The following is a 22,797-nucleotide window of genomic DNA, read 5'->3' on the forward strand; positions in this document are numbered from 1 at the left end:
AGGGCTTGAAAGAAACCAGACATGCCTGTGGCTCACAAGGAGGCTCGGTGCATATGCCAGTTCAAACCGGTCCTGGGGCACACCAGTCCCGGGCCTGGGGCGAGCTGGACAAAGGATTGGGGATGTAACCACCCCCCTTCCTGGTCCCACCCATAGGGAGGGACCTAGCAGGTAGTCCGGCCCCTAGAATCCGCTTAAAGGTAGGAGCTGTGTCCTAAGACTTCAGACATCCTGGAATCAACTTGAAACTAAGAAGAAGACGGGAACTTCGACATTCTGCTGCACAGAAGACTGAAGTAAATCTCCCCTGTGGTCAGGGAGTGACCACCTTGCTAACGCAAGCACCATCCAGCGAATCAACGTCTGCTTTGCCGCCGCCTCCCGCCGGAGCCCGAGCCCAGAGACTGACAAGACCTGGACCTCCAGACCTCTCACCACCCGATCCACAGTCCCTGAAAAGAGGAGACCCGTGGAGGCACCGAGACACGTGGAGCCAGCCATCTTGAAACGACCACGACAAGCTGACAAGTGCAACAACCGAGGCTCCCTCCAAGTTGTGCTTTGGGATCTGAGAAGCCCAACCCTCGAGCAGCATCTGCACCAAAGGTGAGCCCTCCAGCATCTCCACGATCTGCGTGGGGCCCTTCTGCATTTTGCCACTCGACGCGCCTAACCGGTTGCTGGCCCGCTGGCTAGTAGCCATCTTGGCGATGAACTTCACAAAATACACCGCTGGTCTGGTTGCTCCAGACTGGCCCTTGCTCCCCTCCAAAGGAGCAGTCCCTCTGACCTTGCTGGTCAGAACCATCAGCTTGTTTCATCTCCTACAACAATTGCTTTTGCCAAGGCTTGTTTGCTTCGATCAAGTCGCCGACACCGCCGACAGCGAGAGCCTGCGTGGGACAGCTCGTGAACCGACTCCTGGACGTCGTCGACCTCCAGGGACCACGTGGCTGCAGAGACAAGCTACACCTTTCTTCCTGTTTGCACCCGACATTGCCTGGTACCCACCTGGTGCCACGCTGGTCACTGGCTAGTGACTGTGAACACTGTCCCCTCTGCTTACAGGTCTTCAACATCTCCGATCCACTCTTGGATCCACCGCATCTCTCCCGGACCGACCGCCTGCAGCATCTTTGTCTTCAGGCTCCACGGAACAGATAGAAGAAACCCGACGCACTTCGAGGCCTATGCACCCGCTTCCTGTGGGTGAGGTAAAGCTGGCACTCCTGTGCCCAAGTGTAGTATTACATCTCTAGTGCCTGTGTTCCAAATCTTGAGTTCCTAGTCCATTTGGAAGATCCTCTTTGCAGTAACTTTGTACTTTTTACGCACCCATTGAAACCTATGGGAGCACGCGTGTGACTATTTGCTCTACACACGCCACCCGTGGACCTCCTGGTCACTAACTGAAGTTAGCTCCTTGTAGGCCCAGCGATTCTAGAGGCCCTAGGCCTTTTCCCTTTTCTGTTCGTGGTACTTATACCACTATTTTAGTATATGGTTTGAGCGGCCACCAGGGCCTATCCATATAAAGTGCAACTTCTGTGTATTCTACTGTAATCTTGTTTGACGATTTGTGCTCCTGTGCTCATAAAGAGACTAGGGGTTACTTTGAGAAATAAATACATATATATTTTGAATATATATCTGTGTGGTGTCCTTTCATTGGTATAAAAGGGGGTTGCATTTGGTAAAACAGCTGGCTTAACACGCTTCACGAGTTTAGCCTCAAAGACTGCTTAGCCTACGCTACCACTAGGGCAGCTAGTCCGAAAAGGTTGACTTACAACCACACCATAAGGGTTGCTTGGCATGGTACAAGGTGATCACTTTAACTAGTGAGCATCATATACCAGGCCAACTTCTCACAGTTGAGCTAACTATAACTCGCGCCCTGCAATGCACTGCTGATGAAGTCACATATTACATCATTCATGACATGGTCAGTGACATCACTGATGACATCTCAAATGACATCACTGATGGCATCATCCACATGATAATCAGATGCACCTCCTCACAACCTAATATGACCTTTGATACACCCACTCTAAAATAGAGACTACCATTTTCGAAACCATAGACACACCAATACCAGTTACTACATACCTACTCACTGATTCCTAGGTCTACACACACGTCCACTCATTCACCCATACAGTCACTCATACATGTAGTCACTTATCAATACAGCACTATCATTTGCACTCATACACCTATACAGACACTCACAGATCGCCACTCATCCATAGTTACTCTCACACTTAGTCAATTATGCAAAGAATCATTCACGCTCCCATTTACTCACCTATACAGTTATACACACTCCGCCTTACTTATTCATACAGATACTAACACATACTTACTCTTTTATACAATCACCGATACCAGCACACACTCATGAATACAGCCACTCTCACAACCACTTTCTCACATATAGGTGCCGATCACGATCCTGTAAAAACCGGGTACGAGTCTTCGGACGGAGCATATTCTCCGTCCGACGCGTACCCGGTCGTAACAATATACAAACATGGAAGTACGATTCGCACGGAAATACTATTTCCGTACGACCAACGAAAATAAACATACAAATGTGATCCGGGAAAGCGCCGACGTGACGTCGGGACGCACGCAGCCTGCCATACACGAACCAGGAAGTACGATTCGCACAGACGTCATCCCGCACGGACAATATTTTCCAACAGCTAAAAACTGCTGGGAAATCAGGACGACGCTAACAAGGAGTACCTGCACGCGGCGGACAGACATGGGCCCGTACCTACGTGTCATCCCGGCCCTCATAGCAGTCGACTTCCTCTACAGGTTACGACGCAGACGCCGCAGAAGGTCAGAACAACAAAGGGAGGGGGGAAAGGGGGGGGGCAGGAGCAGGGGCATGCCACAAAACCCCCACCAAAGTCACACAGCACACATGCCCTGGACATACCTGACCCCCAGGCCCTGGTCACTACGAGGGGGTGGGGGCGTGTCCGGCAAAGCCAGCGTCCGCCACAACGGAAGTGCTTGACGATGCGAACCGGCAACACAACAATACAGGTACGTCCCATACCCACGCCTTAAGAGCGTGGGTACGAGTCGTACCACGCCCACACCTACGTCACCCCAACAATGGCGGGACGGCTGTACCCACGTGGCAAAGGCCTGGGTACGGCCCGCACAAGCATTCCATAGCGTGGGTACGGATATGTACGGACTGTACCCCCACCCCCGTATGCATGGAGCGTACCCCCCACCCCAACAGTGTAAGTACGACCCGTACCCTCACCCGCGTACGTATGGAGCGTACCCCCCACCCCAACAGTGTAAGTACGACCCATACCCTCACCCGTGTACGTATGGAGCGTACCCCCCACCCCAACAGTGTAAGTACGACCCGTACCCTCACCCGCGTACGTATGGAGCGTACCCCCACCCCAACAGTGTAAGTACGACCCGTACCCTCATCCGCGTACGTATGGAGCGTACCCCCACCCCAACAGTGTAAGTACGACCCGTACCCCCACCCGCGTACGTATGGAGCGTACCCCCACCTCGTATGCATGGAGCGAACCCACACCCGTGTATGTTCTAGGCGTACATATCCTGATATAGGAGGGTTGGGTGCAGAGTCCTCCCAGCAGTGCCCAGTCACAGAAGGGGTGGGTGCAGAGTCCTCCCAGCAGTGCCCAGTCACAGGAGGGGTGTGTGCAGAGTCCTCCCAGCAGTGCCCAGACACAGGAGGGGTGGGTGCCTAACACTCCCAGCAGTGCCCAGTCACAGGAGGGGTGTGTGCAGAGTCCTCCCAGCAGTGCCCAGACACAGGAGGGGTTTGTGCAGAGTCCTCCCAGCAGTGCCCAGACACAGGAGGGATGGGTGCAGAGTCCTCCCAGCAGTGCCCAGTCACAGGAGGGGTGTGTGCAGAGTCCTCCCAGGAGTGCCCAGACACAGGAGGGGTGGGTGCCTAACACTCCCAGCAGTGCCCAGTCATAAGAGGGGTGGGTGCAGAGTCCTCCCAGCAGTGCCCAGACACAGGAGGGGTGGGTGCCTAACACTCCCAGCAGTGCCCAGTCATAAGAGGGGTGTGTGCAGAGTCCTCCCAGCAGTGCCCAGACACAGGAGGGGTGGGTGCCTAACACTCCCAGTAGTGCCCAGTCATAGGAGGGGTGTGTGCAGAGTCCTCCCAGCAGTGCCCAGACACAGGAGGGGTTTGTGCAGAGTCCTCCCAGCAGTGCCCAGTCACAGGAGGGGTGTGTGCAGAGTCCTCCCAGCAGTGCCCAGACACAGGAGGGGTGGGTGCCTAACATTCCCAGCAGTGCCCAGTCATAAGAGGGGTGTGTGCAGAGTCCTCCCAGCAGTGCCCAGACACAGGAGGGGTGGGTGCCTAAGCAGTGCCCAGTCATAAGAGGGGTGTGTGCAGAGTCCTCCCAGCAGTGCCCAGTCATAAGAGGGGTGTGTGCAGAGTCCTCCCAGCAGTGCCCAGACACAGGAGGGGTGGGTGCCTAAGCAGTGCCCAGTCATAAGAGGGGTGTGTGCAGAGTCCTCCCAGCAGTGCCCAGACACAGGAGGGGTGGGTGCAGAGTCCTCCCAGCAGTGCCCAGACACAGGAGGGGTGGGTGCAGAGTCCTCCCAGCAGTGCCCAGTCATAAGAGGGGTGTGTGCAGAGTCCTCCCAGCAGTGCCCAGTCATAAGAGGGGTGTGTGCAGAGTCCTCCCAGCAGTGCCCAGACACAGGAGGGGTGGGTGCCTAACACTCCCAGCAGTGCCCAGTCATAAGAGGGGTGTGTGCAGAGTCCTCCCAGCAGTGCCCAGACACAGGAGGGGTGGGTGCCTAACACTCCCAGCAGTGCCCAGTCATAAGAGGGGTGTGTGCAGAGTCCTCCCAGCAGTGCCCAGACACAGGAGGGGTGGGTGCCTAACACTCCCAGCAGTGCCCAGTCAGAAGAGGGGTGGGTGCAGAGTCCTCCCAGCAGTGCCCAGACACAGGAGGGGTGTGTGCAGAGTCCTCCCAGCAGTGCCCAGACACAGGAGGGGTGTGTGCAGAGTCCTCCCAGCAGTGCCCAGACACAGGAGGGCTGGGTGCCTAACACTCACAGCAGTGCCCCTGCAAAGAAAAGGGTGGAGTAGCCACAGATACCATGCCCACAAATGTCAGTCAGGTGCACAAAGATCCTGCAGTACATGTACCACATGTGTGCGAGGCTGGGAGTATACACATGCATAGCGCCAAAAAGAAAACATGTACACATGAAGTCATGACAACAGTCTACATACACAAGTACAGTGACCACCAAGGACGCCACGAAGGATGCAGGTGGAGACATCGCTCAGCATGCATGGCCCAAGTCTAACAAGTCCGTCACACACCCAGCCAATGTAGACACAGCTCATCACCACATATTGGAAAGACCTTGCAGGGGAGATGTCAGGTTACACAGAGGAAGGAACACACCTTGGGACGATGTCACCATGCAGTAACTGCTTACATGAACAAAGTTATGTAGCCAACAGCTTGTGATGGCACACAGATACCAGGATCCACCCTATGACCAGCACAAGACTACAATTCCCACACACCCAACACATTATCACCACCCAAAATAATGGGGCAGGTCGACCAACAGCAGTACCAGACAGACAGTAGTGTACTAAGGAAAAATAAATTGCTTTATTCAGCATCCAAAAATCAGTTTGTCCCTTGAAAGTTCAAAATGTACAATGCCCATAGGGCAATCCAAAGTTCACATCCAGGTGGGGGACACAGTGGGACGCGTATCCCCTAGCTTGCCTGCACAGTCAGACTCCTTCGTCTTCCAGAGCGGGGAGGGCATCATGTGGGGGGGGAAGGACCAGGCACCGCAGGGACATGAGGGCGAAGGGTAGGCGTCGTGGGTGCAGGGATGGAGGACTCCACCACAGGGGGTGGGGCAGGGCCAAAGGCGGAGGCCAGGATGTCGCTGCACACCTTAGCAAGGTCCTCCAGCAACTCCCCTGCACCCGAAGGAACCACAGGCCCCAAGGAGGGGGGGGGGGCGGAGGGATGGGTCGCAGCGCCACTGGGGGAGGGTGTGGACAGGGGGGGGACTCAACCACCCTGACCGGGGACTCCCTTGACCGCTTGCGGGGTGGTGTCACAGTGGGGCTCAGGGACAGAGCGGCAATGAAGGAGTCTTTGCCGGATATGTGGCCAGGAGAGCTGAGGGGAGGGGATTTGGAGGGAGTGGATTTGGTGGAATGCGGACTCCCACTCTGGCTGCGTGGCTTACGTTTGCCCCCCGACCCAGTGGGTGTGCCTACTTCACCCTGTGTGTGCGTGCCAGGAGGTGTGCGTATGACCTTCCCTGCTGGTGTGGTGCCTGTGTCTCTTGTGGTGGGTCCATGCTGACGCCTGGGTGTACGTGGGACAGGCATGGGAGTAGGAAGTGTGGATGGGTCAGGGGTAGGGGGTTGGACGTAGCGCTGCAGGAGACCCACTGCTGCAGTCAGTGTCGAGTCAATGGACCTCAGCAAGTTGCGTTGGTCAGCCTGCGATGAGAAAATGCCCTCCAAGTATGCCTCCATGTTGTTCAGCACTTGGCTGTGGCCATGGAGGACATTAAGCATCGCAGCCTGACCAACCTGCAACTGCCGCTGGATGCCCACAGACTCAGCATTTGCGGCAGCAGTGGAGACAGGGGCAGGGGGTGCGGTGCCTGGCAGGAAGGAGACATGTGGTGACCGGGCACGCTGGGAAGGGACACGAGCAAGTGGGAGGCGGCTGATGGCAATGGAGGGGGCGGGGAGAGATGTTGTGCCGCTGTCAGCTGCTGGTGCAGCCTCCGCCCACTCAGAGAGATCATCCTCGGACCCGTCAGCTTCATATTCTGTCGTGCCAGTGGACAGGTCCTCGGCCTCACTCTCCTCCGCCTCAGTTCCACTCAATGTGCCAGCCACGATGTCAACGCTGGCACTGGTGCTCGGTCCCTCCGCTCCGTCTGTGCTCATGTCTCCCTCCGTGTCCCCCGACGATGCTGTGGGCAAGGTGAAGAGACAGCAATTAATCATACACCTGTATACATGTGTCACATGAGTCCAATCTACATAGGTTACAGTGCATAGCCTGAAAAGAAAGATCAGTAACATCTACAAAACAAGGTACAGATGTAGGGCATGCAACACACAGTTGGTTGACCCACCATGCCACTGAAAAACCATGGAGAGCATGACACAATAGCAAATGACATGAAATGGAGTTTGACAGAGGAGCCAGGCCCTGGGGACAATCCAGCACTGCATCTGCACCACACAGCGTTGCCGAAAATAGGGATGAGCAGGGACCATATCCATGAACTTGAGGCACATGCTGCATAGGTAATACATGCCCACCATGACTGGCTCACTGCAACTTGAGTGTATGTCCAGACAAACATCACACACTGGCCAGACCTAGCAAGGAGGCATCAGGTTTTGACATGTAGGCTTTGCCCGCACCAACCACCCCCTACATGAGACAATTTGTTGAGACACAGGAAGCACTTACATCTCTTAGTCTGGGTGAAATACACATGGGCTGCATAAATGCAAGATTGGACACCAAATACCCAAGGTGCGCCTGTCCAAAAAATCATGTACAAATGGTCATCATCAGATGATTGTAACAAGACACACAGGCACTGGCCACCAAGAGTATGAACAAGGAAAATCAGGTCAGGCTGTACAGTGGACACTTGTACTACATATTACGTCAATATACATGGTGCCAGGGGACAATGGCACAGAGCACAACCTATGCTGTAGACACTGAGAGTGTCCACATTTTGTGATGACACACATGACACCTAGGAAAATATGCCCCAGGGGACAGTAGTGGCCACACAACTCCATGGTCCTGAATGGGAATGACTGCAACACACACCACCATCCCTGCACTATGCGTATCGCACACTCATGCACATCATGTCACAGGCCACAACATAGGACATGCGTGCTATAAGGCATGACACTTGAGAGACTAACTCCCATGTCTGGACTCAGCATCAGTGCCAACTGACATGGAACCCACAAGTACTGAACTGGACAGGGCACAGGCAAGGTCCCAAAACCTGTTACACACCACCCCCACACATGATGCTACAGGCATAGTTCACGTGGAGAAAGTGCCAGCCTACATAACCTTGTGAAGGAGTGACTACACACAGACCAGGGAACACATTGCAAGGAGGGGAAGGGAGGCAGGAGAGCACCGCTATACTGTGGGTAACAGGATCTGCACAGCACCTTTAAACCCTGGCAGTGTATCCATGCAACTGTGCACTTACAAATGCTGGTGACACACAACAAACACACATGTACCTACCCCCTTCCTGCTGCTGCTTCTCCTGTAAACGCCTGTCCAAGTCTGGAAATACCACCGCCAGCACACGCTTGTGGATGTGGGTCAGACGGCGGCGCCCGCGGTTCTTATGGGTCTCAGGTGAGTCCCCCAGCAGAACCCGTGCGATCCTCCGCGTCCAGCACCGGATATCCTGCCAGCGTTTCCTCACCTGGGCCAGGCGCCGCTTGCGACCCTCCGTCCTCCTCACGGCACTGACGGCGTTCATCCAGATCTGCTTCTTGGCAGAGGCGCCTACCTGTGAGGATGAACAAGTGACACTACATCAATACACCTGGCACATGTCACAGAGACACATATTAGAACAAATTTGCTGTTTACAACAAGGCATAGTATGCATCCAACGCATTGCACCTTTGTCATAGGGACATGATCCTCTGGGGAAGGGCAAAAGCAGTACGTGCCATTGAAAGTACACAGGTGGAATGAGGGCGACAACACAATCAATGATCCAGGCTCACACTGTGCATCACAAGCTACACCAGGAAAATGTGCAGCACCTCTAAGCAGTCACAGGCCACTGACGCTACCTCAGCAGAGTACACAGACATACACAGGCACAGGACATTCACCTGCCATTGCCAAATGCAGCGACAAACCTCACTCTGCACATGTGCCACTAGATGGGCGGGGGGGGGGGCTCACAGGTGTGGGGCTGGCTCTGCACGTCAGACACACAGCACTGCTCCCTGCTCACATCACATGGGCAGGGTATATCCATCCCTCATGCAGCCCGGGTGCCACACTCCACATATGCACCCACCCATATGACAGGGGACTTACACACACACCGATGTCCAGGGTACGAACACATCATGTGGACACTCTCAGCACAGGTACACAGAACTAACACACATCTGTGGGTACAGTCACCTGTCACACTGGGCTGACCACATAATCACATGAGGACTGTAGAGGCCACATTCCCAGGAGGACAAGACAGGCAGAATGTGGCATGCACCATGCAGTGATTGTCACAGTAAACACAATGCAAGTGAGGACGGCAGACATGCACCACAGCATGCTCTGGCTGGGAGACATCAGGCATTCCCCCACCTGGGACCCCCCTACAGTACATAGCATGTGTGTCACACCTGGACACAATGCCAGAAGTCACAGTCACAAACAAGGGACAGAGTCTGTGCTAGTAGACTCTGCACTCACCTGATACCCTGGTCGCCCATACAGCAGGGGGTACTGTGGGAGGATCACATCCAGCAATGCCAGGTTCTCCTCCAGGGTGAAAGGCTGTGACCTCTCCACAGACCTTGACATGGTTCCAGGGAATCAGTAGCAGCAGCTGGGTCGTAGAATCCAAAGATGTGCAGGCAAGTGCTCCCTCATGGGACCTGGCTGCCTTATATCTGCCTTGCTGGCCTGTTTCATGCACAGGAGTACAGAGTGATTGGTCACTCACATTTGCATCCTATGTTTCCTCCAATCCCTTCAAACCTAGCACAGTCAGTGGGTTCTGATTGTGTTTTTTTCTTGAGCATGATGTCAACTCCAGAACCACATTGCAACAAAGTAGATTTCTTCAAACTGACTTCTGCTGTGCACCTGCTGAAAAAAAATTCAAACTTTAAACTTGGTCTCCATGACAACCAGCATGCATGTAGGCCTTTATACTTGTCCCTCATGTGTCCCCTATGTAATTTGGAGTTTCACACACATGTACGGTGCGTACCAGGGCCCTAGGGCACCCCAAAAGCATAGCAACGGCCCGTACAGGCGTGTGTATGGTCCGTATCACTATGGGTGTGCTTGCGTATGCGTACCCATAGTGATAGTGAGCGTACAGGCGTGCGTACGGTCCGTATCACTATGGGTGTGCTCGCGTATGCGTACCCATAGTGATAGTGAGCGTACAGGCGTGTGTACGGTCCGTATCACTATGGGTGTGCTCGCGTATGCGTACCCATAGTGAGAGTGAGCGTACAGGCGTGTGTACGGTCCGTATCACTATGGGTACGCATACGCGAGCACACCCATAGTGATACGGACCGTACACACGCCTGTACGCTCACTCTCACTATGGGTACGCATACGCGAGCACACCCATAGTGATACGGACCGTACACACACCTGTACGCTCACTATCACTATGGGTACGCATACGCGAGCACACCCATAGTGATAGGGAACGTACACAGGCCCTCTGAGCGAATGTACGGTGCCTTTCACACATCACAGTGGTGACAGGCAGCACACAGGAAGGAATAGAGCTGACGTACTTGTCCATGGACGGACATCAAGGCATTGTCTGGGCATTACTACATGTGTGGGGCACAGGTGTGAAAGTCTGTGATGTGGCACATTACTCCTGAGTCGAGGAGGCAACAGATGTATGATGAGATGTGTACAGATGTTATGTGTGGCGGTGCAATGTGTGCCAGCCATGCCCTTAACTCCCTTGACATGTGTGCATGTCGTACTCCACACTTGGGATGAGCGTCACTGGCATGGCACAGTCAACAACACACGCAAGTGTCCCCTGATGCCCGCTACAGGGTTTACCACACCAGACATGTCACTACCCACGGTGCACGATGTGTCTATGTCATGTATGTGTGGTGTGTTCCCATTAGCTTGATGTTGGTGCTCCCTCAAAAGCATCAGCTGTTGCAGCAACCAACATGTGTCTGTGTGTAGATGGACATGACACACTGTTACGCACACCAGCCCACATGTGGTATCGGATGTGAGGTGCGTATGTATGCATGGGACACGGAGTAGCGTAACAAGGACATGTCTGCATCCTCTCAATGTATGTGTGGTGAGTTATTACATGTACACCTTATTGGCAAGGTGTGTGGGCTGTCCTAGTGTAATGTCATGTGACCTGTGGCTCTAGTGTTCCGCTACCAGTCTCTGCAATCGACATCCTACTTCTGCTGATGTGTTGATGTATGTCACTCCTGTGTTGCGTCTGGCTGTTCACTTACACTGGGACACAGCTAATCCCATGCCATGGGATGTGGAGGTTCACAATCTCCGTGTGTAGCTGGGTCTTGGTAGGAGTGTCACCTGGCAGCCATACGTGTCCAGGGCATGTGGCACATACCTGACTCCGTATGTAGCATATGTGTATAGACAGATTAACATGTGCTCAGTACAAATAAATTGTTGTTGTAGTGCACTCACTCTTCCTTGTCACTTCCAAATTACTGCAGAGCGCCGCCTCTTCCCCGACCAATTCCGGACTTGGCTGACATGCGGGAGAATGACTGTATCCGGTGCTACCGCTTCCCCCAACCGTTGATTGAGGAGTGCAAGGCTGGCACCACACCTGCAACCGCTGCAAAGGTATCCTACGGCACTGACACCCAAGCTGAAGGTAATGGCAGCCCTACATTTTCTTGCCACGGGTACCTTTCAATATACCATTGCTCATGTTGGTGGCATGTCCCAGAGCATGTTCAGCCGTGTGCTGCATGATTTCTTAGAGGCCATGTTGCTTCACCTGGATGAGTTCATCCATTTCCCAACTCCTGAACTGTTGACTGGGGTCAAGCGTGGATTCTATGCCCTGGGAGGGATGCCCCATGTCATTGGGTCCATAGATGGGACACATGTGGCTTTGGTACCACCACAGGCACAGGAGGTAGCGTACAGGAATCGCAAGCACTACCACTCCATCAATGCCCTTGTGGTGTGTCTGTCCAACATGGTGATTTCACATGTCTGTGCTCGTTTTCCAGGATCAGCACACGATGCGTACATCATGAGGCGTAGCAGGGTGCCTCAAATGATGACGCAGCTGCGCAACGAACGAGCATGTGTTGTTGGTGGGTACACTCTGTCTGTCCTGTATTTTGCGTAGACTTACAGCACGACCGCTTCTCCTGTCCTACTCATGTCCATGTGGTTTCCATGTAGGGGACGCTGGCTATCCCAACATGCCATGGCTGATCACACCTCTCCGCAACCCCATCACGCCGGCCCAGCTCCACTACAACACCGCCCATGGCCGGACAAGGCGAGTGATTGAGAGGACATTTGGCCTCCTGAAGAGCCGATTCAGATGCCTCCACAAGACCGGTAGCGCCCTCCCATATGCCCCGGCGAAGGTCTGCAAAATCTTCATGGTCTGCTGCATGCTGCACAACATGGCAGTTGAGAAAGCTGTGCCACTCATCCTGGATCAAGATGATCAGGACCATCCACCCGTAGAGGACGAAGGGCTTGGCAATGGGGCTAGTGATGTGGAGGATGTGGTTCCGCAAGAGGACAGCCGGAGTCGGATCATACGCGACTTCGTTGCTTAGTGGTGAGTACCAGTGTCTGTGTGTGCACGCATTGGTCCCCGTGTGGCATGTGTTGCGATGTGTGTGTCCATCTGCATGTATGCCACGTGAGTCAGAGGTGTGTGTGGATGTGTCACTGGAGTGATGAGTGTATTTCCCCAGTCATAATTGTGACCTAGCATGTTGTCATCCTTACATGTGTCGAGTACATACACATGCAAGTGGCTGTGCTTTTTGTGGCTGACTTTTTGTGTGTGTCTCATCCCCAGGTACTTGCGCATGCCGTCTGCTGGTTGCATTGTTGTGGCACTGCTATTCCTCATGGACACGTCATCGTGTGCTGACTCAGCGTTACACGCACGGACAAGTTTGGAAGTCTCCTTAGGGTAAGGGATGCATCAGGGGTGTATTGGGTGTGGCTGTTGTTTCCGATGTGTGCACACTGCCCCTGTCAATGTTTGGTTCCTCTGCAGACATGTCGCATCACCATGGGACACATTACATGTAGCTGGGTACACCTGAATAGATGGTCAGACTTGTTGACAGTCATCTGTGATGGGATAGTGGATTGTGATGATGGCATCAATGTGTGTAACACTGCCCTCGGACACATACGGTTTGCATTGGCTTGACATGGTGTGGGACTTCCACATCAGAGGATCAATGGTGTATGGCAGCCTCTCCGTGAGCAGCAGGGGGTGTTTAGCTGGTGGCCGACACTTGTGTGCCAGTTCCATGGCTATCACGCATTTGTGCAGCAGAAGGGGGGTTCCAGTGTTGGACCCACATGTTACTCCACATGACCTGTTTATGTGTACTCCGAGTTGCCTCTGCATTCCCGAATACGTGAATAATAAAGGTGTCCCTATGCCTCCAAGGTGCCCATTCTCAGTCAATGCTGGTGTGTTGCCACGGTGCATACAGCATGTCTGGCATGGTTTTCCGTAATAGTGGCTATGTGTCTATGTGTCGAGTAGCAAGATGCAAGCAGTTTGTGTGGGATTAGACTGTGTATTGTGCATGATGTCCATGACTGTGTGGGTATTGTGACATGTGCCATCCCCATGCATCCAACGTTGGCCAGGCCACCATTCTCTGCATCCACCTGACTCAAGCTTGCAGGACATGGTTCTGCCACCTGTCCACACGTACCTGGGTGCCCCCTAGGACACTCCACATGATCCCTGACCTCTGCACATGGCTGTCGCTGTACTCAATATGTCTGTCGGCACGGTTGTGCGGCCACCCCCTCAGCTGGTTGGGCCCATCACGGGTGTGTATGGTGCTCCATGTGTGTCTTGCCTAATACATTGTGACCTATGTGTGTCCTGTGCCAGACTCAGGCCCCAGGGTGTGGATGGTTGGAGTCATATGAGAACTCTGGCATGGTTAGACTTAACAAGACACATGTAAGGTAATAATGCAAAATGTAGGCATCATCTCTTTATCGTGTAACTTTTATTTTTGTTGGGGTACGTGGGGGGGGGGGGGGGGGTATGACATGAGGGGCTTTCCGGGTGTGTGGAATCCAAAGTTCACTAGGGGAGTTGGTGACATTGCCATTGGAAATCCTCAGAGTCCATGCCACAGTCTTTGTCAACATTGGTCAGACAGTGACCAGCAAGTCCATGTGGCAGAGAATGTCTTTTGCTGATGAGCTGCTGTTGGTCCAGTGGGCCAGGTGCCAGGCCAGGTGTCCTGGGAGATGGTGCTGTTGCGCCGACCCTCACGGTCTTTTCCGTGGACGACCCACCCTCCTGCGGGAACCCTCAGAAGCAGGCCGTGACGATGTTTGGGATGCTCCGTCGGATGTCTCCTCCTCCTCCTGATCCCTTCCTGTGGGTGGTGATGTTCTACGCCTGGCGGCACAGGGAGGGTTGCCCATGTTGTCGGCTATCCGACGGAGTGTACTGTGAATTCCCCTGAACACCGTTACGAGCTCAGCCTGTCTGTCCTCCATCCGTCCTTGGTGTCGCAGTAGACAGGCATGTTGCTCCGCATGTTGCTGGGCCTGCTGGGTCTTGATCTCTTCGAGGATGGACACAACCTGGGCCATGCCTGTGGTGTCCTGTCGGTATGTGTCCAGGATGTTTCTGACATGGGCATATACCGGTTCCGCAGCCAACTGGTCAGGCTCGCGCCTCCGCCATCCTCCACTCCCACCACCCCTGCCCACTTGCACCCGGCCTGCCCTCGTGGGCACATCGGGTCTCCGGGACCCCTGAGGGGTGGCATTAGTGTTGTCGCCTGCCTCCTCCTGGGTGCCCGGTACACCGTGTCCCTCCTGGTGAGCCTGGCTGCATTGTGGTGGTGGGGCAGGGATCCTGGGTGTCTCCTGGGATGTGGCAGGAGTGGGGGTGGTGGTTGGCCCAGTTGTACCTGACGCAGGTGCTGCAGGTGGTTGGACACCAGAGGGGCCAGGTTGGTCGGGGTCGTCCACAGAGTGGTGAGAGTCGTCGCTGCCGGTGGGATCGGCATCCCGCAGAGCCGGGTCCTGTGAGTCTTCCCCCCCCCAGTGTTGGGGGGTGATCCACGACGTTGACCTGTGTGTGAGAGAGACAATGTTATTTATGTTCCATGCAACATCCATGTTTCATTCGTTTCAAAGTTGGCACATTTCCTCTGGGAATTTGGATATGTCTTGCATTCCATTCACAGTGCACTTGTGCATGGGTATGTCCCTTGGCCACATCTTTTGAGACTTTACCTATGTGTGGCTCAGTCTTACTTGCTTTGTCAATTGTGACTGCAGTCAGCAGTGGAGTGAGCAGGTGTGGCGAGCCATGCATTGGCGCCTTCCGTGTTGCACTGTACGTGGGCACATGGAGTTGTTCCACACACTTATATAATGCAGGTAGCTGGCGTTGTGCTCGTGCACAGGTTGAGACATGGCCCTGTGTTTGGCCATGGAGAAGAGAGGGGGATTGAGGCACTGGCCACCCTTGTCTACATGCACACAGTCCACCTGCTGACGGGCAGACATTCCCACACCCCACAAGGCTGAATTGGTCTCCCTGTGTGTCCCTTTCTCACTCCCTCTCTGTCCCCCTCTCCCTCCCTCCCTGTGTCAGCCTCCTCCCTCTGTCCGTCTCCCTGTGTCTCCCTCCCTCTCTCTCCCCCTCTCCCTCCCTCTGTGTGTCACCCTCTGTCACCTCAGCCCAGCTTCCTAGGCACACACTTTTAGCAAATCTTTGAATGGCCCTTGGCTTGTTGATGTGAGTTTGTTTCTGATCTCCAGGCACCCATTGGGTGTAGTGTGTGTGTCTGCGCTGCTGCTGTGGTGGTGTGTGCTGCCACTCTTTCACAGTGTTGGCTGTTCATTAGCTGCTGTCATGTGCAAAAAGTGCCTTCACCCCCATGTCTTAATGCAAGGCGTCCGCCATTTGCTGGCAAGTCTTTCCTGTGTTCCTTTCCTGTCTGCTTCTGAGTTGCACTATGTGATTTTTGGGGCCCACCCTCCCGCCATCCGGCTTACCGTGTCTTGTGTTGGTGTTTTCTGTGGCCTGTGACTTGGAATTGTCCAGCTGGGTGCATGGGGCATGGTGGCGCTAGCGGCATGTGCGTGTTCATGGAGTGTGGTTGAGTCATGCGATAGCTTGGGGTGGTTGCGTGACTGATTGTGAGTTTGGTTGTGGATGACGTTCCCTCCATGTGAGGTGAGTTGTTTGTGTACTGACCCGGGTCTCGGAGTCCTTCTAATCCATCCACTGCCACCACCGGCAGTATGGCCATCACCCTCTCCTCCCAGGGATGGTATTGTACGGGTCTGCGGGTCGGCCCTCCTCCTGTGATGTTGGCCTGGTTGTGGTCGTCGGTCTTTTTGGCCCTAGAAACTCCTCCGCAGATCATACCACCTGGCTTGGCATTCATGCCTGGTCCTTCGGGTGGACGCAACAGCATTCACAGCATCGACAATCCTCTGCCACATGGCTGTTTTTTCGGAAATGCTGGTCTGTCTGACCAATGTTCCAAAGAGGTGTGGCTCGACTCTGAGGATTTCGTCGACAAGGACCTCCAACTCTTGGCTAGTGAACTTTGGATTCTTGTTAGTGGGCATGGTGAGGGGTGTGGGTGTGGATGGTTGTGGGGGGTGTGGGTGTGGATGGTTGTGGGTGTGTGGGTGTGGTTGTGCAGGTGTGTGTGAATGTGATGAGGGGGTGTTTGTGAAGGTGTGTGTGTGAAGGTGTGCAAGTGTAAGGTGTAGTAAAGGTTCAAGTATGGTGCTGTAGGTTGTCTGTGGGGTCTGGCAGCAGTGAGTCTGTTGCAAAGGCTCATGGTTTGTGTGTGTGGGCCCTTTTTATTGGTCCATTGGTGGGTGTGGCTGTGTTTGAACTTTGGGTGGGTGTGTTATAAGGAGTGGTTGTGTTTTGGGCCTCTGTTTGGGATTTTGGCAGTTGCAGGTCAGTGAATGTGTTGTATTTGTGCTTGTTGGAAATCTTTTGTGGCTTTGTGCCATTCGAATAGTGTATTCTTGTGTTGTTCTGCTTTGTCCTGGTTGTGTACGTGCGTTTTTAGCGTGTGTACGGTGTGTACTTCGCCAATTTTGTTGTACAGTGCTGTCCTTGTGTCTGGCTTGGTACGACTCGTACATGCGCGATGTTGGGGGAAGGTGCTGGTGTTGGGGCCTGGGGTGCGCTCCGTACTTAGAATGTTGGGGTGGGGGTACGCTCCATACATACGCGGGTGAGGGTACGGGTCATACATACACGGTTGGGGTGGGGGTACGCTCCATACATACGCGGGTGAGGGTTCGGGTCGTACATACACGGTTGGGGTGGGGGTACGCTCCATACATGCGCGGGTGAGGGTTTGGGTCGTACATACACGGTTGGGTGGGGGTACGCTCCATACATACGCGGGTGAGGGTACGGGTTGTACATCCACGGTTGGGGTGGGGGTACGCTCCATACATACGCGGGTGAGGGTACGGGTCGTACATCCACGGTTGGGGTGGGGGTACGGTCCGTACATCCACGGTTGGGGTGGGGGTACTGTCCGTACATACACAGTTGGGGTGGGGGTACGCTCTATACATACACGGGTGTGGGTACGGGTCGTACATCCACGGTTGGGGTGGGGGTACGCTCCATACATACGCGGGTGAGGGTACGGGTCGTACATACACGGTTGGGGTGGGGGTACGGGTCGTACATACACGGTTGGGGTGGGGGTACGCTCCATACATACGCGGGTGAGGGTACGGGTCGTACATCCACGGTTGGGGTGGGGGTACGGTCCGTACATACACGGTTGGAGTGGGGGTACGGTCCGTACATACACGGTTGGGGTGGGGGTATGCTCCATACATACGCGGGTGAGGGTACGGGTCGTACATACACAGTTGGGGTGGGGGTACGCTCCATACATACGCGGGTGAGGGTACGGGTCGTACATCCACGGTTGGGGTGGGGGTACGGTCCGTACATACACGGTTGGGGTGGGGGTACGGTCCGTACATACACGGTTGGGGTGGGGGTACGCTCCATACATACACGGGTGTGGGTACGGGTCGTACATCCACGGTTGGGGTGGGGGTACGCTCCATACATACGCGGGTGAGGGTACGGGTTGTACATCCACGGTTGGGGTGGGGGTACGCTCCATACATACGCGGGTGTGGGTACGGGTCGTACATCCACGGTTGGGGTGGGGGTACGCTCCATACATACACGGGTGGGGGTACGGGCCATACGTACACGGTGTATATACACGGGTGGGTGTACGGTCCGTACGTACGGGGGTGTACATGCACGGCTGGGGGTTGGGCGCATACATACGGGGGCTGGGGGGGTGGTTCGGCGCGTACATACGGGGGCTGGGGGGGTGTTTGGCGCGTATGTGGGCACATGTCTCCATGGTTGCAATGGGAGTTCGGTGCGGACGGTGTTTTTTCCATCCGGTTGTAACATCGGACGCACAGGATGGATCGTACTAGCGCGGTCGGACTTCACTTTTCACATTTGTACGGTAAATCGTCCAAGGATGTGTCGGACACATTTTCCGTCCCGAGTACGTGTGGGGAATAATTCCCAATGCGATTCGTATGGTCTTTTTCCCATGCGAATCGTAGTTGGCAGTTTGTACGGCACTTGTACGATTCGTACGGTAAAAAGACCGGATACGAGTCGTACGGGGAATTTTTTTACAGGATCGTAATTGGCACCATAGTGATTTACATACCCCAACGCTCACATATACTGCCTTTCTCATATGTAGTTACTCACACATGTACCAATGAGACAACCATTTACTAACCAACACACCCATACACACACTCACCCACCCCTACAGCTCTTCACAGATGCACTCTTGAACCCATACACCCAGTAAATCACCCACTCACACATCTATGCACAGAGTCACACACCCCCCCACCCACCCACACACACACTCAGGCACCCATACTGATACTCAGACAACCAATAAATAACCCATATAGAAACTCATGCAGCTGCTCACCAACCCATTCAGCCACTTAAACTTAAACACCAACTGACTGACTAATACAGACATTCACACAGTTTAGTCACTAACCTATGCATTGAGTAAGACACGATTAATCACTCACTTATACAGTCATTCACACACCTACTACATCATCCATTTAGACACATATACCCACTCATTCTTCAATACACCTTGGCATATATATATATATATATAAAACATATTTAAACTTTGCAGAAACACACAGTCACTGGATGATGTCATCAGTGATGTCATCAGTGATGTTATCAGTGATGTCACTGACCATGTCATGAATGATATAATATGTGATGTCATCAGCAGTGCATTGCGGGGGCGTGAGTTATAGTTAGCTCAACTGACTATAACGGCCGAATTTCACTGGTTTTGTACGAGTGAAATATCCAACCAACTATAAGGTCCCTGAAACCTATGTTTTTTTCAGTGAATTTCTATGGTTTTTTAAATGCTAATTTCTAACTATAGCATCCCTAAAACCTATGTTTTTTTTCAGTGAATATATATATATATATATATATATATATATATATATATATATATATATATATATATATATCTACATATATCAATCCAACGCCGAATACTTCGTCAAAAACAGCATACTGTGGACTCACAACTCTTTGCAGAAAAGTGTTTATTCACCCAGGTGGCTCTAACAAACTACGCGTTTTGGGGACAATCCCCTTGATCACAAGTGAAGTTTTCAGTGTTGGTTCCAATTTAAATACAAAAATCATGTGACTGATGAACATAATCAACAGACTCTCAAGTTACATTCACTTCGAACAAATCAAAAATTCTTTCTTTACCCAAACAATAATTTCAAAACATTCATTGATATATCTAACTGCAATTTTGGAAGAGTGAATTGAAAAAATCAACTAAAATAAAGATAAATAAAACTGGATAAAAGATGCCATATTTGTATTTGGCTCACTGACTTCAATGAAACTTTATCGATCATAGACACATTTCTATGAGATCTTATTTTATCATCCAGTTTTACTCCTCATGTTAGTATACCAAACCTCATTTAATTCTCAATTTGATCAAGACCAATCATATTGTCACAGTGGACAGAGGTTCTCATATTGTTGGATATATATTTCATATAGATCAAAAATCCAAAAGGATTCAATTTAATTATCTTATGATACTCACACTGTTAGGTTTATAAATAGACTTAAATTCAAATCATATGTGCCAGTGCACTCTTAATATCATAAATTGTTTTGTTAAATAACATGTATTGTTGACAAACCATCAATGAAAATAACCAACATATATACATATATATATATATATATATATATATATATATATATATATCCAAATATTTTGGAACACCAAACTCTTAAATTCAACACAATCATGTGATTTTTTTAACCCAAAGGTTTCTTTAAAATAAATATATGTGTATAACAAAAATAGCACGCCAAAGGCATGGTCGTTATCATATTTTTATTTAATTGTCTAATTGAATACAGTGTCGGTTGTAACACTACTTTAGAATACTGTTCTTCATACTCAAGGTGTAGTAGATGAACGATTTTGCTTGATATTCTTTTCCTTGCTACCATGTTTGTCCTCTAAAGAAAGAAAAATAAACAGTGTTATCAACTCAAACATATAGAAAATGTAAACAAATGCACTGTTGAGGTTTACCAAATATTACATCAATGGTGAATTCAATTTTTAAAGCCCTTGTTTGATCAGTTAAGAATCTCATATAAAATATGTTACACTTAACTGAGGAAAGTACAATGTAGAATCTCAGAAAAGGGCAAATTAAGAGTGACAGAATCTAGTTATAATGCAAGTACAGCCCTATTTGGGTCTTCCTATGCAGATTTAAATGCCATACTGAATAGTAGAGCCGCCTCTTCAAATTACTTTATGCTGAAAAGGCTTTTGGGAGATTCAAATACGCACTCATTTTGTTGTGCAAAGTCAGAGCTTGGGAACACTATTGGATCCTATTTTGTATACAGATAGGACATAGCCAATTAAAGCATTTGGTTGTAAAACAGGCTATTTCGAATCAGGAGCAGTAGTAATGAGGAATACACATCAAACTCAAAAGTGTTCCTGGTTTGCATATTGTGACAGGTGGCTCACTCCAGAAGTCCCTCCTTTAAAGTCATGTTACTTGCACCTCATGTGACCAGGAAGTGATGTCACCTGTGACTCCTGACCGGGAAGCTCTTTCTCCCCGGAAATGACAATCAGTGGACCTTGAGCTAGAAATTCTGTAGCCCCTGCACCAGCCCCACCCAAGGTAGTAATGTCACTTCCAACCCACGTGACCAGGAAGTGAAAACACACATGACCTCTGGCCCAGAAGTTCCGCTGAAGTCAACCTTGGCTCCTAAATCGGAAGTCCTGCATGGAAGATTACACTTTCTATGACGTTTGATTCGTATGATACAATGTGCACGAAGAAAAATCGTTGAAAGAGAGGTTTTTGAGCTAAAGTTAGAGATATAAGGATAAGGAGATCTTGAGTCAGTTGCAGCCAAAGCCAGTGCCTTGCTATAGGAGAGAATTCCACCCGCACCATGAAGAGATATAGCTAATATGACAAAAAAAGCTTTCTGCTGGTGTTGTGAATACTATTAATAATTATTACAGTCAATTGACACCGCCATTGCCAAATTGGGAGTCGCAGCACTCAATATTTAAAGATCCTGGTCATAATATCACAGGGTTTGATTGAGGAATCATCCTGCTAATGGTTATCAAATATGAGCCTGCGTGATGTGCAGCAGCTAATTATCGCCTGGTAAAGTTGGCAGATGCAGTGATATCTCTGATAATGAAAACCCATATGGGAACAACTCTGCTGGCATGGACATTGTGGAAGAGTCTATAAACATTCCTAGCTCACTGATGTTTGAAGATACACGTTTATGATGCTGCTGTCACACAGAGCCGGTGAATAAATCCTGAGGAAGGCTATGCATCTATGGAAATACTCAACGCTCATGAATTAGTAGGTGTCTGTGAACAAGCAGAATGGTCTGAAGGTGAGAAACATTTTAACTTGCGTTTTTAAACTGTATGCATGTACGTATTTATTATTAAAAAAAATTCTTTTTGAACTGCAAAAGCATCAGCGAAAATCTATAGAGCTGAGGGTCCACAGTCGGCAGCAACATCGTTAATTTTTACTGCTTCTGATGTTCAAAACAGAATGAAAGTTCCACTACCCGAGCAGAATTATGTGTAAGAACTGTTTTTATTTTGTCAATATTTGCAATTTTGAAAAGGAAGCCCGGTATGTACCACTCAATGACATTTGGCAAGTTAAGGGTTTTGAAGTTGCTGTACTTAATGCCTGTCTAAAGCATGATTTTTATATGCGCTGTTATGGACAATAAATCAACAATCCTCACCAGAACGCCAACAAGTGTCTACAAACCTAATACATATCAGGAACTGTTCACCATATATGTTTTTGTTAGAACTCCACTAAGTTTACATATTGCTAAGGCTGTAGTATAATTTAATTGAAAAAAACCTCACAGGAAACATCAGTGGTTACAAGATCGAAAGAGCTACAGAAAAAACGTGTGTGTGATGTTTATTTAAAAAATAGATACCTTGGAGGAAGTTTAGCCTCCAGAAGGCTCCTCTAAGAAATTGTTATGCCAACATGTCAATGTTACTTATTTTTACACACTTATCTTTT

This window comes from Triturus cristatus, chromosome 1_1 (genome assembly GCF_964204655.1).
Source record: "Triturus cristatus chromosome 1_1, aTriCri1.1, whole genome shotgun sequence".
In the NCBI taxonomy this organism is placed as follows: domain Eukaryota; kingdom Metazoa; phylum Chordata; class Amphibia; order Caudata; family Salamandridae; genus Triturus; species Triturus cristatus.